Source organism: Cetorhinus maximus, chromosome 22 (genome assembly GCF_964194155.1).
Source record: "Cetorhinus maximus chromosome 22, sCetMax3.hap1.1, whole genome shotgun sequence".
Classification (NCBI taxonomy): Eukaryota; Metazoa; Chordata; class Chondrichthyes; order Lamniformes; family Cetorhinidae; genus Cetorhinus; species Cetorhinus maximus.
The window spans coordinates 54,401,956-54,419,128 of NC_135900.1; the positions used below are offsets into that span (position 1 = coordinate 54,401,956).

The 17,173-nt window shown below is 45.1% G+C and overlaps 1 protein-coding gene across 3 annotated transcripts in view; it reads right to left on the reverse strand.

Annotated features, from left to right (window-relative positions):
• Window positions 1-17,173, reverse strand: part of prr5b (proline rich 5b (renal)) — a 98,231-nt gene that overhangs the window by 65,032 nt on the left and 16,026 nt on the right. The window contains exon 1 of one of the 3 annotated variants that reach the window (XM_078568344.1): window positions 5,097-5,114. The exons of the other annotated variants lie outside the window; for them this stretch is intronic. The gene's annotated coding sequence lies outside the window, so the exon portion shown is untranslated. Of the gene's footprint in view, window positions 1-5,096; window positions 5,115-17,173 lie in introns of those variants that run through there. 3 annotated transcript variants of the gene reach the window in all.

Genomic DNA, 17,173 nt, shown 5'->3' on the forward strand with positions numbered 1-17,173 from the left:
TAGCTGAAGGGTCAGTCACAAGGGGGCATAAGTTCAAGGTGAGGGGCAGGAGGTTTAGGGGGGATGTGAGGAAAAGCTTTTTTACCCAGAGGGTGGTGATGGTCTGGAATGCTCTGCCTGGGAGGGTGGTGGAGGCGGGTTGCCTCACATCTTTTAAAAAGTACCTGGATGAGCACTTGGCACATCATAACATTCAAGGCTATGGGCCAAGTGCTGGTAAATGGGATTAGGTAGGTAGGTCAGGTGTTTCTCATGTGTCGGTGCAGACTCGATGGGCCGAAAGGCCTCTTCTGCACTGTGATTCTGTGATTCCGTGTGAATTGTTTTGTAGATTTGCACTAAGTATATAAGATACACAATGTGGTGCACTCCTCACTCTCCCTTGGGCTCTGTGTAAATCTATTGTTCTTCATTAGCATGGTAGACTTTCACTCTGAATTGGCAGGAAACATTTTTTGCCAATGGAAATTAAGGGATAAAAAAATCATATGCATGTAAAATGTAACAAATAATTGGAGGGAAGACACCTCAAAGCTTATACACATGGGGCTCACAGGTGTACTTGTGGATTCACAAGTTGCGGTCAGTCTAGCCTAAAACAGGCACACTTGCTGTCTACCTGTGACCACCTGTTATTCTGATTTTCCCTCCACGGCTGGGCAACAGAAGTCGATACGTTTTCGGGCCCCGAACCCATCCAGAAGGGGAAGCAGTCACCGCCCCTGAATTTCATGAGGCCATAACTGGCCTGGGGATGGGTTTGGTGGCCAAATTGTGGCTGTGAGGGCAGAAATGGTGGCAGGACTGATCAAGTGTGGGCTCGATTTAAGCCAACCACGGCAGCCATTACAGTAGCTGCTGTTTCACTGAGGTACAGGAGAACAAGAGGCCTGGAAAACCCTTTGAATTTCAGATGCAGACACTTCAGATGAGGTCCGCTTAGAGGCCGTAAGAGAAAGGTGGCTGGCAGGAGAAGAACATAAAAGGCCCTATGTGATTTTCAAAGATGCTCCCATTGTTCTAGCCAATATTTATCCCATGACCAACTTCACTAAAATAAATCATCTGTTTAACATCTCATTGCTGTTTGTGGGAGCTGGTTGCGTGCACATTGCTGCCATGTTTCTTAAGTTATAACAGTGAATACACTTCAAAAAGTACTTAACTAGCTGTAAGGTTCTGTGGGACATCCTAAGGTCATGGGAAGTGCTGTATAACTACAATATTCATTTCTTTAATGCTCTACAGTACTAGAATTTAAAGACAGTTTGAAATGCTACAGCCACTTGCTATGGAAGCTGTCTGTTTCCTTTGAAAGGCGATGTGTTAGGACATGCAGCTGTTTTTAATCAATGACCTTTGACACCTTGGCCAGGAAGCTGTCATTGTTTTGGAGCCCATTTACAATAGAGTGATTGTTGAGCCTACAGCAGCATAGTGGTTATTTTTTTTACTCGTTCATAGGATGTGAGTGCCGCTGGTTAGGCGTGCTGGTGAGCTGCCTTCTTGAACCGCTGCAGCCCATGTGGTATAGGTACATCCACAGTGCTATTAGGAAGGGGGTTCCAGATTTTCGACCCAGCAGCAGTAAAGGAACGGCGATATAGTTCCAAGTCAGGATGGTGAGTAGCTTGGGGGGGATCTTTAGGTGGTGGTGTTCCTGTGCAACTGCTGCCCTTGTCCTTCTAGGTGGTATAGGTCGTGGATTTGGAAAGTGCTGTCGAGGCATCTTGGTGAGTTGTTGCAGTGCATCTTGTAGATGGTACACACTGCTGCCACTGTGTATCAAAGATGGAGGGAATAAATGTTTAAGGTGTTGGATGTGGTGCCAATCAAGCAGGCTGCTTTGTGCTGGACGGTGCCTTCTTGAGTGTTGCTGGAGCTGCACTCATCCAGGCAAGTGGAGAGTATTCCATCACACTCCTGACTTGTGCCTTGTGGATAGTGGACTGACTTGGGGGAATCAGGAGGTGAGTTACTCTCTGCAGAATTCCCATCCTCTGACCTGCTCTTGTAGCCACAGTATGTATATGGCTGGTCCAGTTCAGTTTTTGGTCAATGTTGACCCCCAGGATATTGATAGTGGGGGATTCAGCAGTGGTAATGCCATTGAATGTCAAGGGGTGATGGTTAGATCCTCTCTTGTCAGAGATAGTCATTGCTTGGCACTTGTGTGGCACAAACATAACTTGCCACTTGTCAGCCCAAACCTGGGTATTGTCCAGGTCTTGCATTCATTTGGACATGGACTGTTTCAGTATCTGAGGAGTCACGAATGGTGCTGAATATTGTGCAATCATCAGCGAATATCCCCACTGCTGAACTTATGATGGAAGGAAGGTCATTGATGAAGCAGCTGAAGATGGTTGGGCCGAGGACAGTACCCTCTAACTGAACTAGAAACCCAGAGACCAGGGCTAATGATCCAGAGACACGAATTCAAATTCAACAAAGGCAGCTGGGAAATTCAAATTCAATTCATTAAATAAATTTGGAATAAAGAGCTAGTATCAATAATAATCATCATGAAACTACCTGGTTGTCATTTAAAAAAAATCTGATTCATTAACGGACCTTAAGGCATTAAAATATCCCTTATCCAGGGCAATGAGGAATGGGCAATCAATGCTGTAAATGAATAGAAAAGCATAGCCACAAGTGGAAGTAAATAAAGTCTACTCTCAATTTGATGTTACTTAATTCAAATTGAATTCATTCAAAAATGCCTTCCATTGAAAATGTGCCATTCCATTCGAACCTCCTCATATAATATAGTGGGGAATTCACTCGTCTACCCCAAATGGGTTCTGACCAGTGAAATCTGCTGCTTAATCTGAATTCAAGCTGGCAGGGGCAGCTAACCTTTCATTATTCTGATCGCGTCTTGTTGGAAGAGACAGCCGAATTTGTCAAAGAGTTTGTAGCTGACCCTGTTTCTGCATCATGGATCAGATACTGTACTTGAAACATCACCACACAATCAAAATCCAGATCCACACTCTAAGAATCAAGCAATGTTCCCACAGAAGCATGTTGGGCCCCATGATAAACCTGCTGGTGATTGGAAATTTCAAATGCCCTGATGTTACCCTGCATGTAATCTGCAAAAATAACAAAAAGATGTGAATGGCTTGTGCTTTCTACACAAAAATGGCTGTGTCACATTGACTGAAACATAGCATCACAAGGCTGATAGCTGTGGACTCGTGTGAAGTAGTGGTGAACAGGATCTAAAGTAAATTCACCCCATCAGCAGGGGCAGCAAGTGCATGTTACACACAGGCGAGGATCTCACACATACTGAGAGCTGTCTCTGAACATGCGAGCACTCCATAGTGTCCCCCAGCACTCATGAAATCTGAATGTATCATTAGTGGTGAAAAGGAGACTCCAATGGCTAGATTGGTGACTGACATGGAAATTAATGATTTTTGGGAGAATATTCCACTAGTGGGAGTGGGAGTAAAGGAGCCCCAGCGAGAGAATTCATTGAGCAGAGGTAAAGGAACCTGCCCTCAATATGGCTAAGGCATCCAAATTTGTTAAATTGCTGATGAAATGGCTGATAATTAAACAGGATGTCTTTGCTGAACCTCCTCTACAGTAAGTACTTTGTGGATGAATGTATTTTCAGCAGGAAGCTAACCACAATCTTAGAACAGTTTGTGAAGTGACTGAACATTGTGTTGCACAGCTTGTACAGTACTCAAATTTTAGTCACATGCTTTTCACCAATTGCTTTGATGTTTTCCCCTGTGTTATTTCATTAAAATTGCTTACTTCAAATTATTGGGTAAGCCAAATATTCATTGAGCAAAAAAGGTATTTGAATGAACAGAAGTATGCTGCATGTTGTTGGTAGGCATTGCAGCCTGTAGTGATTATAGGTATAACCTTTCCTGCTGCCTTCAGGAGGCCACATGATTGTACTGACGAATGAGCCCTAAGCGCGGATAATCCAAGGGGCGGAGTTTCCTAGTTGTGGACCTAACTCAAGCATGTAGCTTCTAAAAGAGCTCTGTATTAAAGGGCAGAATTTTCCCCCCATTGGGGGGGTTTAGCTTAGGAGCGGGCACGCGCAGGCGTGCTTCTGATCGGCGCCCCCAACTAGGGGTGAGCCGCCATTTTATGTGGGTGGGCCAATTAAGGCCCGCCCAGCGTGGCGTCCACAAGGAAGCGTTATGCGCTCCCTGTGCGGATGGGGAGGGTGGATTCCCTGAGCCAAGAGTGCACTCTTTCACGCATGCGCATAAAAGAGCGCACTCATCTCCCTGAGGCTAAGTGTTGCCTCAGGGAGATCGGCTCCACAATAAAAAATTTGAAAAATAGAAAAGAAAATTCCCTGACATGTCACCTCATGAGTCACATGAGTTGGTACATGTCCATCACTTTTAAATACACTTTAATTACCTACATGAAGCCTCATCTTACCCGTGGGTGAGGTTTCATGCTTTTTCTAATGCCCAGAGGCCATTAGAAAAGATTTTTAATCTTTTTTACCCAGAGGGTGGTGACGGTCTGGAATGCACTGCCTGGGAGGGTGGTGGAGGCGGGTTGCCTCACATCCTTTAAAAAGTACCTGGATGAGCACTTGGCACGTCATAACATTCAAGGCTATGGGTCAAGTGCTGGTAAATGGGATTAGGTAGGTAGGTCAGGTGTTTCTCACGTGTTGGTGCAGACTCGATGGGCCGAAGGGCCTCTTCTGCTCTGTGATTCTGTGATAATGCCCGCTAGGGCTCCTGGCCTGCCCGCCAACCTTAAGGCTGGATAGGCAGGTCCATTAATAAGTTTAACGACTTTGTCAATGGCCTCAATTGGCCATTGACAGGTCAGCAGGCGCACAGCTCATTTGGCTGAGCCCCCGTCAACCTGAAAATGGAAATGACGCGGGCACCCCTGTCATCCTGCGTCATTTTATGTGTTTGCGAGTGGGCCCCGCTCCTGGCCAAAGTTATCTGTTTCCAGTAAGAAAACTGTCCGGTATATCAAGTTCATTACATTTGGCGACAAGGGTAAAACAGCTCCGACGCTGCACCTCACCCTTTGAATGTGAGTACATCAGACCTTAAGGAAAGAACGAAAATTATACTCACCAATCATGCCACTCTTCTGCAGAATCGACCCTTATGACGCGTCCATGGAAGACTGGAGCCAGTACGTAGAGCGCCCAGGTTTTTATTTCGTGGCGAATGAAATAAATGGGGAGGAGAAGCAGAAAGCGATTTTTTTGAGTGTGGTAGCAAGATCTCATCCACAGTCTGACGGCCCAGAAGGCACCCAATTCTAAACCTTTTAATTAGTTGGTACAACTCGTGAAGATGCATTTTCAGCCAAAGAATCGGTAATTATGCAGATGTTTAAGTTTAACTCCAGAGTAAGGGCCCCTTATAGTGAAGTTGAGGCAGTTGACTGAGCACTGTGACTTCGGACACACACTCAATGACACGTTGCGGGACCGGTTAGTTTGTGGCATTCACGACGACGCCATTCAGCGCTGTTTACTGGCAGAAGTTAACATCGATTTGAAGTGCGTCATCGAAATAGCGCTAGCCTTGGAAAGTGCAGCGAGCAACTCACAGGCTTTACAGAGTGTGCAACATGGCAGTGGTGTTCAGTTAGGGCAGGAAATTACTGCCGAAAACCAGAGAGACAGCCATGAAGGGGGAGACACTATCTGCTGCTCAAAAGACGAAATGGCCTAGTGGTAGCATTTCAGCAGTGACTCCGAAGTTAATCTGTTACAGGCGTGGGGGTAACCACATACTGGAAACCCGCAGATTCAAGGAGGCAGATGCCATTACTGCCACAAAAGAGGGCACGTAATAAAGCAATGCAGGGCAAAATTGAGACAGCCTGTAAGGCGAGATGTGAGGTGAGAGTGACTGCCCTTGACATCAAGGCAGTATTTGACCAAGTGTGGCATCAAGAAGCCCCAGCAAAACTGGAGTCACTGGGAATCAGCGGGAAAACTCTCCCCTGGTTGGAGTCATACATGGCACAAAGGAAGGTGGTTGTGGTTGTTGGAGGTCAGTCATCTCAGCTCCAGGACATCCCTGCAGGAGCTCCTCAGGGTAGCGTCACAGAATCACAGATCACACAGTGCAGAAGAGGCCCTTCAGCCCATCGAGTCTGCACCGACATGTGAGAAACACCTGACCTACCTATCTAATCCCATTTACCAGCACTTGGCCCACAGCCTTGAATGTTATGACGTGCCAAGTGCTCATCCAGGTACTCTTTAAAGGATGTGAGGCAACCCGCCTCCACCACCCAAGGTGCCATTCAAGGTCCCATTTTCCTTCTTTATAAGTCTCCTGTGTGGGACCTTGTCAAAGGCTTTGCTGAAATCCATATAACTGCATCAGCTGCATTACCCTCATCTACACACATGGTGACCTCCTCAAAAAATTCAATCAAATTTGTTAGGCATAACCTCCCTCTGACAAAGCTATGCTGACTATCGCTGATCAAACCTTGCCTCTCCAAGTGGAGATAGATTCTCTCCTTCAGAATTTTCTCCAATAGTTTCCATACCACTGATGTGAGACTCACTGTCCTGTAGTTCCCTGGTTTATCTCTACAACCCTTCTTAAATAACGGAACCACATTAGCTGTTCTCCAGTCCTCTGACACATCCCCCGTGGCCAGACAGGAATTAAAAATTTGGGTCAGAGCCCCTGCAATCTCCTTCCTTGCCTCCCTCAGCAGTCTGAGACACAAATCATCTGGACCTGGAGATTTGTCCACTTTTAAGCCTGCCTCGGCCCAACCATCTTCAGCTGCTTCATTGGTTACAAAAAAAAATTAAGCTCAACTGGTCAGAAGTATTCCAAGTGAGAACAGGAGGGATTCCTGAGCTGTTAAGAAAGTACAACAGCGCATTTTGTTATGAATTGGGAAAGATAAAAAGCTTACAAGCAAAAATATATGTAGATCCGGAAGCGACACCCCAGTTCTTTAAGGCCTGACCTGTGCCTTATGCCTTAAGGGAGAAGGTGGATGCAGAACTGTGCCACTCAGAGAAACCAGACACAATCCAGCCAGTCCAATTTTCGGAATGGATGGCGCCCATGGTTCCTGTGATGAAACCAGATCAAACTATTCGCATCTGCGGAGACTACAAATTAACTGTGAACTAGGCTGCTAAATTAGATAAATATTTTATCCCGAGGATTGAAGATTTGTACGCTAAGCTAGCTGGAGGAAAATCTTACACCAAACTGGACATGAGCCATGCATACCAACAGCTAGAGCTGGACAGCACATCTAGAGGGTTTGTAACCATCAGCACACAAAAGGGCCCGTACCAATATACACACCTACCCTTTGGTGTATCATCTGCATGTGCAGTCTTTCAAAGGACCATGGAAAGCCTATTGAAAGGACTTCCCTGAGTAGTACTGTACCTGGATGATGTCCTGATAACAGGGTCAACAGAAGCCAAACATTAGGCCAAACTAGAAGAGGTTTTAAGAAGATTTTTGGAAGCTGGTGTATGATTAAGAAAGAGAAATGTACTTTCCAAGTGACTGAAGTCACTTACTTGGGTCACCGAGTGGATGCCAAGGGATTGCATCCAGTGGAGGAGAAAGTCAGGGCAATCAAAGAGGCACCCTCTCTTACCACTGTCACTGAACTCAAGTCTTTTTTGAGCATGATCAATTATTATAGTCACTTTTTGCCAAACTTGTCAACAGTGTTAGCACTTTTACACTTACTATTGAAAAAGAAACATCATTGGTTGTGGAATTTGCAACAAGAAGAAGCCTTCATGAAAGTCTAGAAGCTATTACACTCATCATGTCTACTTGTACATTATGACCATCAAAATAATTAATACTAACTTGGGGTGCATCTCCTTTCGGGATGGGAGTTTTGTTATCACACAGGATGGAAGGCGGTTCCGAAAGGCCATTAAGCTATCTCTCCAGAACCCTCTCTGCAGCTCAGAAAGGCTATACACAGCTTGAGAAGGAAGGTTTATCAGTGATATTTGGAGTGAAGAAATTCCATCAGTATCTGCATGATTGACATTTCATCACAGTGTTGGATCATAAGCCACTAATGGGTTTATTTAGTGAGGATAAAACCATTCCGCCAATAGCCTCATCAAGAATTCAATGTTGGGCTTTGATTTTATCTGCACATGAGTACACCTTTATGCACCGTGCGCTGAGCAAGACACACTCAGTCATCTCCATTACCAGATTGCATTGTACATACTCTAGTGCCACAAGAAGTTGTGCTTGTGTTGAATTTCTTGGACTCTTCTCCAGTCTGTGTGAAGCAAATAAGGAATTGGACAAAAAGGGATCCAATTTTGTCAAAGTCCGAGTCCAGGTATTGCAAGGATGGTCGAATTCATCAGTGTCTGAAGAGATAAGACCATTCTATGCCCGTAAAACTGAGTTAAGTTGTCAAGATGCAATCTTGTTGTGGGGATCAATAGTTGTCGTCCCTTCGCAAGGAAGAGAACCACTCTTGACAAAGCTTCACAGTGCACATCCAGGCATTTCGAAGATGAAGATGCTTGCATGAAGCTATGTCTGGTGGTCAGGTACAGACAGTGACATGAAAAGAATGGTCAGGCACTGTCTCCAGTGTCAGCAACAACAGAAGTTGCCATTTCAGATCCACTGCATGCGTGGGAGTGGCCTGGTCAACCCTGGGTTAGACTACATATAGACTATGTAGGACCATTTTTAGGTACCATATTTTTATTGATCATTGATGCGCATTTTAAGTGGATGGATGTGTATGATGTTAGATCACCGACATTGTTTAAAATTGTTGAAAAGCTGCGCCAATGTTTTAGTGTACATGGTCGACCAGAAGCCATTGTTTCGGATAATGAGACTGTATTTACTAGTACGGAATTTCAGGGATTCATGTGTTTAAATGGAATTAGACATATTAAAACAGCAGCATATCATCCCTCATCAAATGGATTAGTTGAAAGAGCAGTGCAAACTTTCAAATCAGGAATGAAGAGATTATCCGAAGGTACTCTAAAAACTTGGCTTTCACGGCCTCATGGCCAAGTGCACTTTCTCCTCCATTGGGAGAGTGGCGACTCTCAAGGAAAGGCAGCTCGAGGGACAGAATGAGGGGTTCCTGGGGTTGTGCTCGGACCTGCAAGCCCTCACACAGGCACTGACCTCAGGTGGTCAGATGGACGAGGCACCCAGTATCCCAGCTAGGTGCCTATCCATCAATAGTGAGCAGGGAGGTCCAGAGCAACCTGACCTTGGTGCATGAGCTGCCTGTCATCTCTGCAGGCTCCTCTCAGGGCACTCTAGATGATGGCAGCAGCTCCTCTGCCCCTCTGCCAGTGACCGTGGCATCTGATGAGGTTGCGGTGACTGGGGAGATGCCAGTCATGGCATTGGTTGCTCCCTCCTAGGCAGGGCCAACACAGGCTCCATTGTCCAGCGGATGACCACCAAGGTCATCAAGCCCAACAAGACACCAGTGTCAGCAGGCTGTCTCCAATGCCGGTGCCAGTGAGGGGGAGCACCAAGACGTGGCACTCGCAAACGTAAGTTTAAGGCACCATGAGAACAAAAGGGACTGGTCACGGGTGATCTTCTGTTGTGCAATGTTTTATTTATGTGTACTGGTCTGTGATTGAAGACCAGAGAAGGTTCTGTTAATTTGTTTGGACTATCAAAATGAGATTTTGTTTTGTCGTAATGGCCCGAGTACACTTCACCTTTTTTATTTATTTGGTGCAGGGTATGCCAGTTCGTAATGCTGGACGTGGGTGGCTCTAAACTTTATTACACAGGCAGTGGCTGGACTTTGGGGTCAAAGGAAAGGGTCACTTCAGACATCTTGGGTGGTGGAGGTAGCCCTGGCATGAGGTGGAAGCACTTATTTGGTAGCCTAGCTGAAGGACAGTTGGATCAAGGCATCCCTGGTGTTCCTGCCTCCTTAGAGGTTACAGAGGTCTGCCTTCATGCCCTCAGCATTTTCCTCACCGTGCTCCTCTTCTGACTCACTACTTGATTCATCCTCTGTGGCCTGTGGAGCTGCGTCAAGACCTTCTTCCTCCAGTGGGTCCCTCCTGCCAGTGCCGGACTGTGGGCAGCATGTGAGCACTATCAGTGATCAGGGTTTATTGCAGTGCACCCCCTGAATAGTCCAGGCATCGGAAGTGCATCTTGAGAAGGCCTATGGTTCACTCTACCACCGCCCTTGTGGAGGCATGGCTCCTATTGTAATACTGCTCTGCCTCTGTTCTTGGTGGTGGAGAGGCATCATGAGCCACCTTTTCAATGGATACCCCTTGTCACCTAGAAGCTGTCCACCCAGTCGGGCTGGAACAGCGAAGAGCCTCAGAACCTGGGAGTGTCTCAGGATGCATGATCATGGGAGCTGCCTGGGTACCTTGCACAAACTTGTAGAATCAGCATCCTGTGGTCAGGTACTATCTGCACGTTCATGGAGTGGAAGCCCTTCCTGTTGATGAAGGAACCGGGCTGACCCGCTGGCGCCTTGATGGCCACATGTGTGCAGTCTATTGCACCCTGGATGTGGGGGAAGCCAGCAATCACTGTAAAGCCTCTGGCTCACTCAGCCCGGCTGGCCTTGTCCGTAAGGTAAAGAATAAAGGTCAGGACCTGCCTGAACAGAGCTTCTGTGACCAGCTTGACACAACTGTGGACAGCTGATTGGGAGACTCCACACAGATCCCTCACTGACCCCTAGAGAGAGCCGGATGCATAGAAGTTGAGAGCCACTGTGCCCTTCAGAGCCACGAGCATGGTGTGTCCACCCACAGTCGGAGCTGATCTCAGGCCCAATCATCTGGAAAATGGAGATCACGGTCTCCCTTGAGAGGCAGAGCCTCCTTTGGCACTGCACCTCAGACATATTGAAGTAGCTACTTCACCACCTGTAAACCCTGGCAGTAGGGTAATGGCATCTTCTGCGGCCCCTTCTGCCTTGGAATAGCTACTGGCACTGCGTCCCTTGTGCCTGCGCCTCTCCTCCCACAGGTCCCTCCCCTGGAAGCTGCATTGGGACATCTGGCCTCCTCTCCCTTCTGCCCCTCTCTTCCTCCTCAGAGGAGGTGCCTCCAGCAGAGTCCACAATCTTCTTTACCAGTGTCACAGAAGGCTGCCTGATATCTGGAAGGGTCCACATGGTCTGAATCCTCCGGGGGCCTTGGAGACACTAAGGAGACCTAAAATGAGGCCTGGAAATGCTAAGAATGAAGCCCCGAACAAAGATGAAGCTGCCACGTACCAATAAGCAACCAGCTAACTCCAAAACTTCTCACTACTCACACTGGCAATATTGCTGACCTTTTTTATCCCGCCCTTGAATGAGGGTTTCTAAATTGTCAGCTGCCCGCCTGCCCGTTTTGCCCATGCAACGAGTGCAAAATTGCACAGCAATGAAAAATCGGTTTTAATTACCTTTTTAATGACCTTAATTGATGGTGGGTACGGCTCCAACACCCTCGCGCACCTGCCTACCGAAATATCACGCCCGATGTCATCTCACGCTATTTTATGTCCGATAGTCAGCGTAAAATTCTGCCCCCTGTGTAAATAGTAAATGTTAAAAAAAACTAAATGGGGAGGGAATGTAGTGATTGTAGGTATAACCTTTCTTACTGCCTTTAGAGGTCATGTGATCGTACTGACGAATGAGCCCTAAGTGCGGGTAATTCGAGGGGTGGAGTTTCCTAGTCGTGGACCTGGTTCAAGCATGTAGCTTCTAAAAGAGCTCTGTAATAAAATGATCTGTTTCAAGTAAGAAACTTGGCCGGTACATCAAGTTCATTTCACAGCCAGTCAGGTATTGCTGAATATTCAGATTATTGATTGTAAATATCAAGTGTCCGAACTTAAGAAAATACTAGATGACTCAGGTTTAAGAATCTCAGACTAAACTTCAAAGTACTTAATTGGCTGAAAAGTGAGATCGAACAACCTGGGGGCCATGAAAGGTGCTATATAAATGAAAGTCTTTCTATTTCAACAGTTCTTCCTATTCTAGCAATATCATTTTCAGAAGTATTCCAAGCGGATACTGTTTCCAGAAATTTGTAGCTTAAATTTGGAAATTCATCTGGACAAGCAGTTCCTCCACTTGGTGCTCTCTGAAATAGTCAACATGGTTGTTTCCATTAGGTTTTTCCCCAGTGCTTCATAAATTAATTTCCAGGTAAAATTCAGAGAACAACAGTTTTTCTGGTTACACTTTCAGAAGTAAATGCTTTCTTGAAGTATACATTCATATATCATGGCATAGTATCCTTGTTAGAGACATCCCACAGCACTGCATAATCAATTAAATACAATGAATCTAATGTTGAAAGATGTAACTATCAGCTAGCATGTGGCAGGATCCAACAAACAGGAATTAGATGGATGACCAGTTAATCTGTTTTTAATATTGGTTGAGGGAAGAATGTTGACCAGGACACTATCTTCTTTGAATACTGCTAGGAAACTTTTAATCTTGGAACATGTTTTTGGTTTGCATAATTTCCAAACCTCTGGAAATAGAGCACTGGACAAAACATTCACTATTACAAAATAGAAAAATAAGTGAGCCTTTATTACGTACAAAAACATCAATTTATATACACAATATCCAGTATGTAGTATTCTCGGGTTGGGCAGGATGCACTCGTTACTATAATTTACTCGCTTGAAATGTCATGAGCCTCTCATATCTTAATCTTCAGGTAAGGGAAAAAAATCCACTCTGTGTGAAATGTGGATATTAAGGTATCATCTACAATCTGGGTTTATTACAGAAAAATTAAACAGTAACAAGAAGTTGGAACAATGTACAACTTGCAATGCCCCTTGCAAAGAAATCAAAGATGCAATGGTCACTAACTGCCTTAATACAATGAACTTAGACAAATACCCTTAACTTATATGTTAGATTGAACTCACTGCAATGGACTTTGAAATGTTCAATCTTTCATATGCAGCATGGAAACACCATCAACCTTATGTGAGGTGGTGAACAATCATCATGGTCAGCTTGACCAATGGAGGACCATTCAAGGGCAGCAAAAAAAAAACACAAGCCCAGTTAATAATGAACATCTCCACCAGGCCATGTCATGGCTAATGCAAGCAACACACAAGCATATTCTGGGTGGAGGACAGGGATAGGTTCAGCATGCCAGGTTGCACAAGGCAACATCCTCATCAATTATTCTGATGAAGTCAAAGTACCAGTCGCATCTACTGGACAAAAACCTGGAAGCTGCACTAAGATGGGCTGTGTCTGGTAGATTTATGTTAAAATTCGAGACTTTGGGAAAGAAAAGACTGCAAAATTTTGCACTGAGTAAATGGTGGTAGATAAAAGCAAAAAACTGCGGATGCTGGAAATCCAAAACAAAAACAAAAATACCTGGAAAAGCTCAGCAGGTCTGGCAGCATCTGCGGAGAGGAGCACAGTTAACGTTTCGAGTCCATATGACTCTTCAACAGAACTAAGGAAAAATAGAATAGGGGTGAAATATAAGCTGGTTTAAGGGGGTGGGGGTGGGGGTGGGACAGGTAGAGCTGGATAGATAGAGGGCCAGTGATAGGTGGAGATAGGCAAAAGATGTCACAGACAAAAGAACAAAGAGGTGTTGAAGGTGGTGATATTAGCTAAGGAATGTGCTAATTAAGGGTAGAAGTTTGTTAACAGGTGAAGTACATTTACCTGCACTTGTATAAGACATTTTCTACAAAAATTAGTGACTGTGGTTGCAACAGTATAGCCATAGTCTCATTTGCAGCCAGTTGGTGATTTCCATTGAACAATACTGACATTCAGGTGAAGAAGATCAGGTCCTTTCTGATGTGTAAGATGCAATTAGAGTGACTGTGTGCTAAGAGAAATTTGTTTTGTTAATACTGCAGGTAAACAGTTTGAAGAGGGGGTATCATCATTTAAAAAAAAACATCTTATTAATAATTTACTTTTATCTGTTTTTAAATTTCAAATGTTAATTGTTCCTGGTACTATTGTGAGGGAGGTTGGACATGTAAGGTTGATACCTGGTCATCACTGGGCTTATGACTGCATGCTTACTAATGTTAATTCCGCTCTTTAAAATTGGGTTGAGTTTTTTTCCGTTCTTCCCCAATAAAACACTCATATTTAAACATAAACATCTTAAAAGACTTTACAGAAACAAGAGAACAAAGCAATATACTAATGCTAGTCAGTATTTTATTATTGAAAAGCAATCCTGATGGTCAGATGAGTAAGGGTTCAATCATGGTTTTCCATGGTGTGTTTTTGTTGCTATTCGTTGTTAAGGTTATGAACATTATCGTAGTTAATGTCTTACTTGCAGTTATTGTTCAGGTGGGTGCTGAAGCATCAATTATTTGAAAACTGCTGAGGGAAATGTTTTCATCAACCAAACACACACTAAAGTAATAAATGCTCCTAGATTTAACCTGAGATATTAACCCCTTCACTGTCCCATTGGCTTTGAATGTCAAGGCTTTCATTTTGTTCATTTCAGGTAATTCTTCATTGAATTCTGTACAAAATGGAGAATGGCACACTTCCCATCAATGCCTCTGGTAATCTTCATGGGCATCAACAACATCATAATCAAGTAAGCTTTGTCCAGGCTCTGCCCAACAGCCTGATCCATTTTGGATTTGTGGAACTCGGTGGCAATTTGGTTACTGAACAAAGCTTGTGATTGCACATTCAACATGTGTTCAATAGCATGGCTCCACTGATGCACCATTGAATAATAATGTAGATTACAAAACTCTGGAGCTTTGGGGAAAACAACCCACAGGGCACCAACACCAGATGAACTTTGTTTTTATGAACAAGTTTCCAACAGAAGTGCTCAGCCCTAAAATGACATCCAGGTCATTTTTCTTCATCAAGTGTCCTGTTATTTAGTGTGTTTTACTTAGTGCCTGACTATAGGCCAGTGAAGTGCCTTACGTTGGTACTACTCCAATAAAATTACAAGTGTACATTTAGATAACATCCCACCCACAACAAAGTGCATCTCTGTCGTTTTTCTTCTTTGGTTCATTGTTGTTTCATATTGCATGAAACTATGGGCAGAATTTTACCGTTCCCCGACTGATGGGGTAGTACAGCCAGGTTTGACACTCTAAAACCCAAAAGTATACGGTTGGCTCAGGATCAGATGACAGCAGGCATAGAAATAAAGATAAGCTTTTTACTTTGAAGTTTCTGAAGTGGCCCTCAGCTTGTTTCATCTTTTCTTTCCAAGGTCGACCTTCCTGCTGCCCTCCCACCTGTCTGGAAATTTACAAGATGAGGCCGAGACCTGGGGCAGCCCACCCTCGCTCCAATTGAAGCCCTTAAGTGGCCAATTATCGGCCGCTTAAGGACCACTTCCCACCCGCGTTCATATTTTGAGCCTGGAGGTCTGTCCCCACGGGAGTTCTGTCCCCCACCACCGGCCCCTCCATCAAGAACCCCCCCCTACCCCCAACCCCGGGCCTCATCTCCCCTCCCTGCTGTGAGATCCCCTGCCCTTAAATGGTCCTGAACTCCAGGATTTAGAATCTGGGGACTGCTTGTAGTCCCAGTTCTGGCCACTGATGTTGCTGGGATTACAGAGCAGTTGGCCAGTCAGATTGGCCCCAGCTCTCTGAGGCAGGACTTCTGCCTGATTAAGGGGTGCAAGTCTGGTATCCTGCAAAAATGGCAGTGGGACTGCTGTGATTGGCAGGGATGCGTTCCCCTGGTGGTGGGGTGAAAAATCCTGCCATTCAAAAATTCCTGTTACAACTACTCTCTCTTAAATGACTATTAATGTTAAAAGTCTTATTGAAAAAAAGGTTTGGCCCACATTTTTCATACAGGGAAAGAGAGAAACCATCGTGGTGATTTCACACTATGGCATAGACTTTAAACCCTCCTTTTGCCAGTGTGTAAGTTTTATAACTCATTGTTCATAATATGTTGTCTATATAAATGCCAGGATGTTGCCTTTATAGCCTAATGTTTGCCCAGGAGTAAGGCTCTACAGCCTAACATTAGTTCTAACCATTCTAACTCTTCCTTCAGGAGTACGTAGCCTCCATTTTACAGTCTTGGATCTCACTTGACCCAGCCATGTGTTAAAAGCACCTCAGCATGGTGTCAGAGCCTCACCGTGAAAAATGCTGCGTTATGAATATTAAACAATATTTCCCCTCAACTCATGTTCAGTCAAGATAAAGAAGTCTTCAAACAGCTCATAAACCAACAGACTAATTCTCCAAACCACAAATGTTTCCCACCAGACATCACATAGATAAACACAAGAATGGATATCAAAATGGAGGGCTGGCTCCCTGTGTGACATCTTGGGGATGCATTTGATGGTTATAATTGACTTCACCCAATAAAGCAGCATGAAATTATGCTTAGCACTGGTTGATACAAGGTCCGTTCTGTACTACTTAAGAAACAGTCAATTTGCAGACAGCATGTTGCCTGGACCATTTAAGGTCCAGATCTCCTTACCTACTTGGACCTGAGCATTATAAACATGAGAACATAGGGCAGAATTTTTCCCCCATCTGGGAGGGCGGGGGGGGGGAACACGTTCAGGAGCGGGCACGTGGAGGCGTGTCTCCAATCGGCGCCCCCAATTGGGGGTGCGCCGCCATTTCACATGGGCTGGCTTCATGACAGTTGTTAAGCGTGATGTCCGCCAGGAAGCGCTATGTGCTCCCTGTGCGGGCGGGTGGGGGGGAGGGATTCCCTGAGCATGAAAGAGCACACTCATCTCCCTGGGGCTAAGTGCTGCCTCAGGGAGATCAGCTCCAAATGTAAAAATGCTAAAAATAGAAAGATAAAATTTCCCTCACATGTCCCCTCATGTGACACTGTCACATGAGTTGGGAAATGTCCATCGCTTTTAGTTAAACTTTTATTAAATTTTTAAAAACCTACATGAAACCTCATCCTGCCCATGGATGAGGTTTCATGTTTTCTCTGAAGTCCCGAGGGCTCCTGGCCTGCCCGCCAACCTTAAGGTTGGACGGACAGGTCCATTAATGATGTTAATGAGTTTGTCAATGGCCTCCATTGACCACTGACAGGTTGGCGGGCACACAGCTGATTCGGCTGAGCCCCCACCAACCTGAAAATTGAAAGGACGCGTGTTGATGTCGGGAGTTCTGCCCGACGTCATCCCACGTCA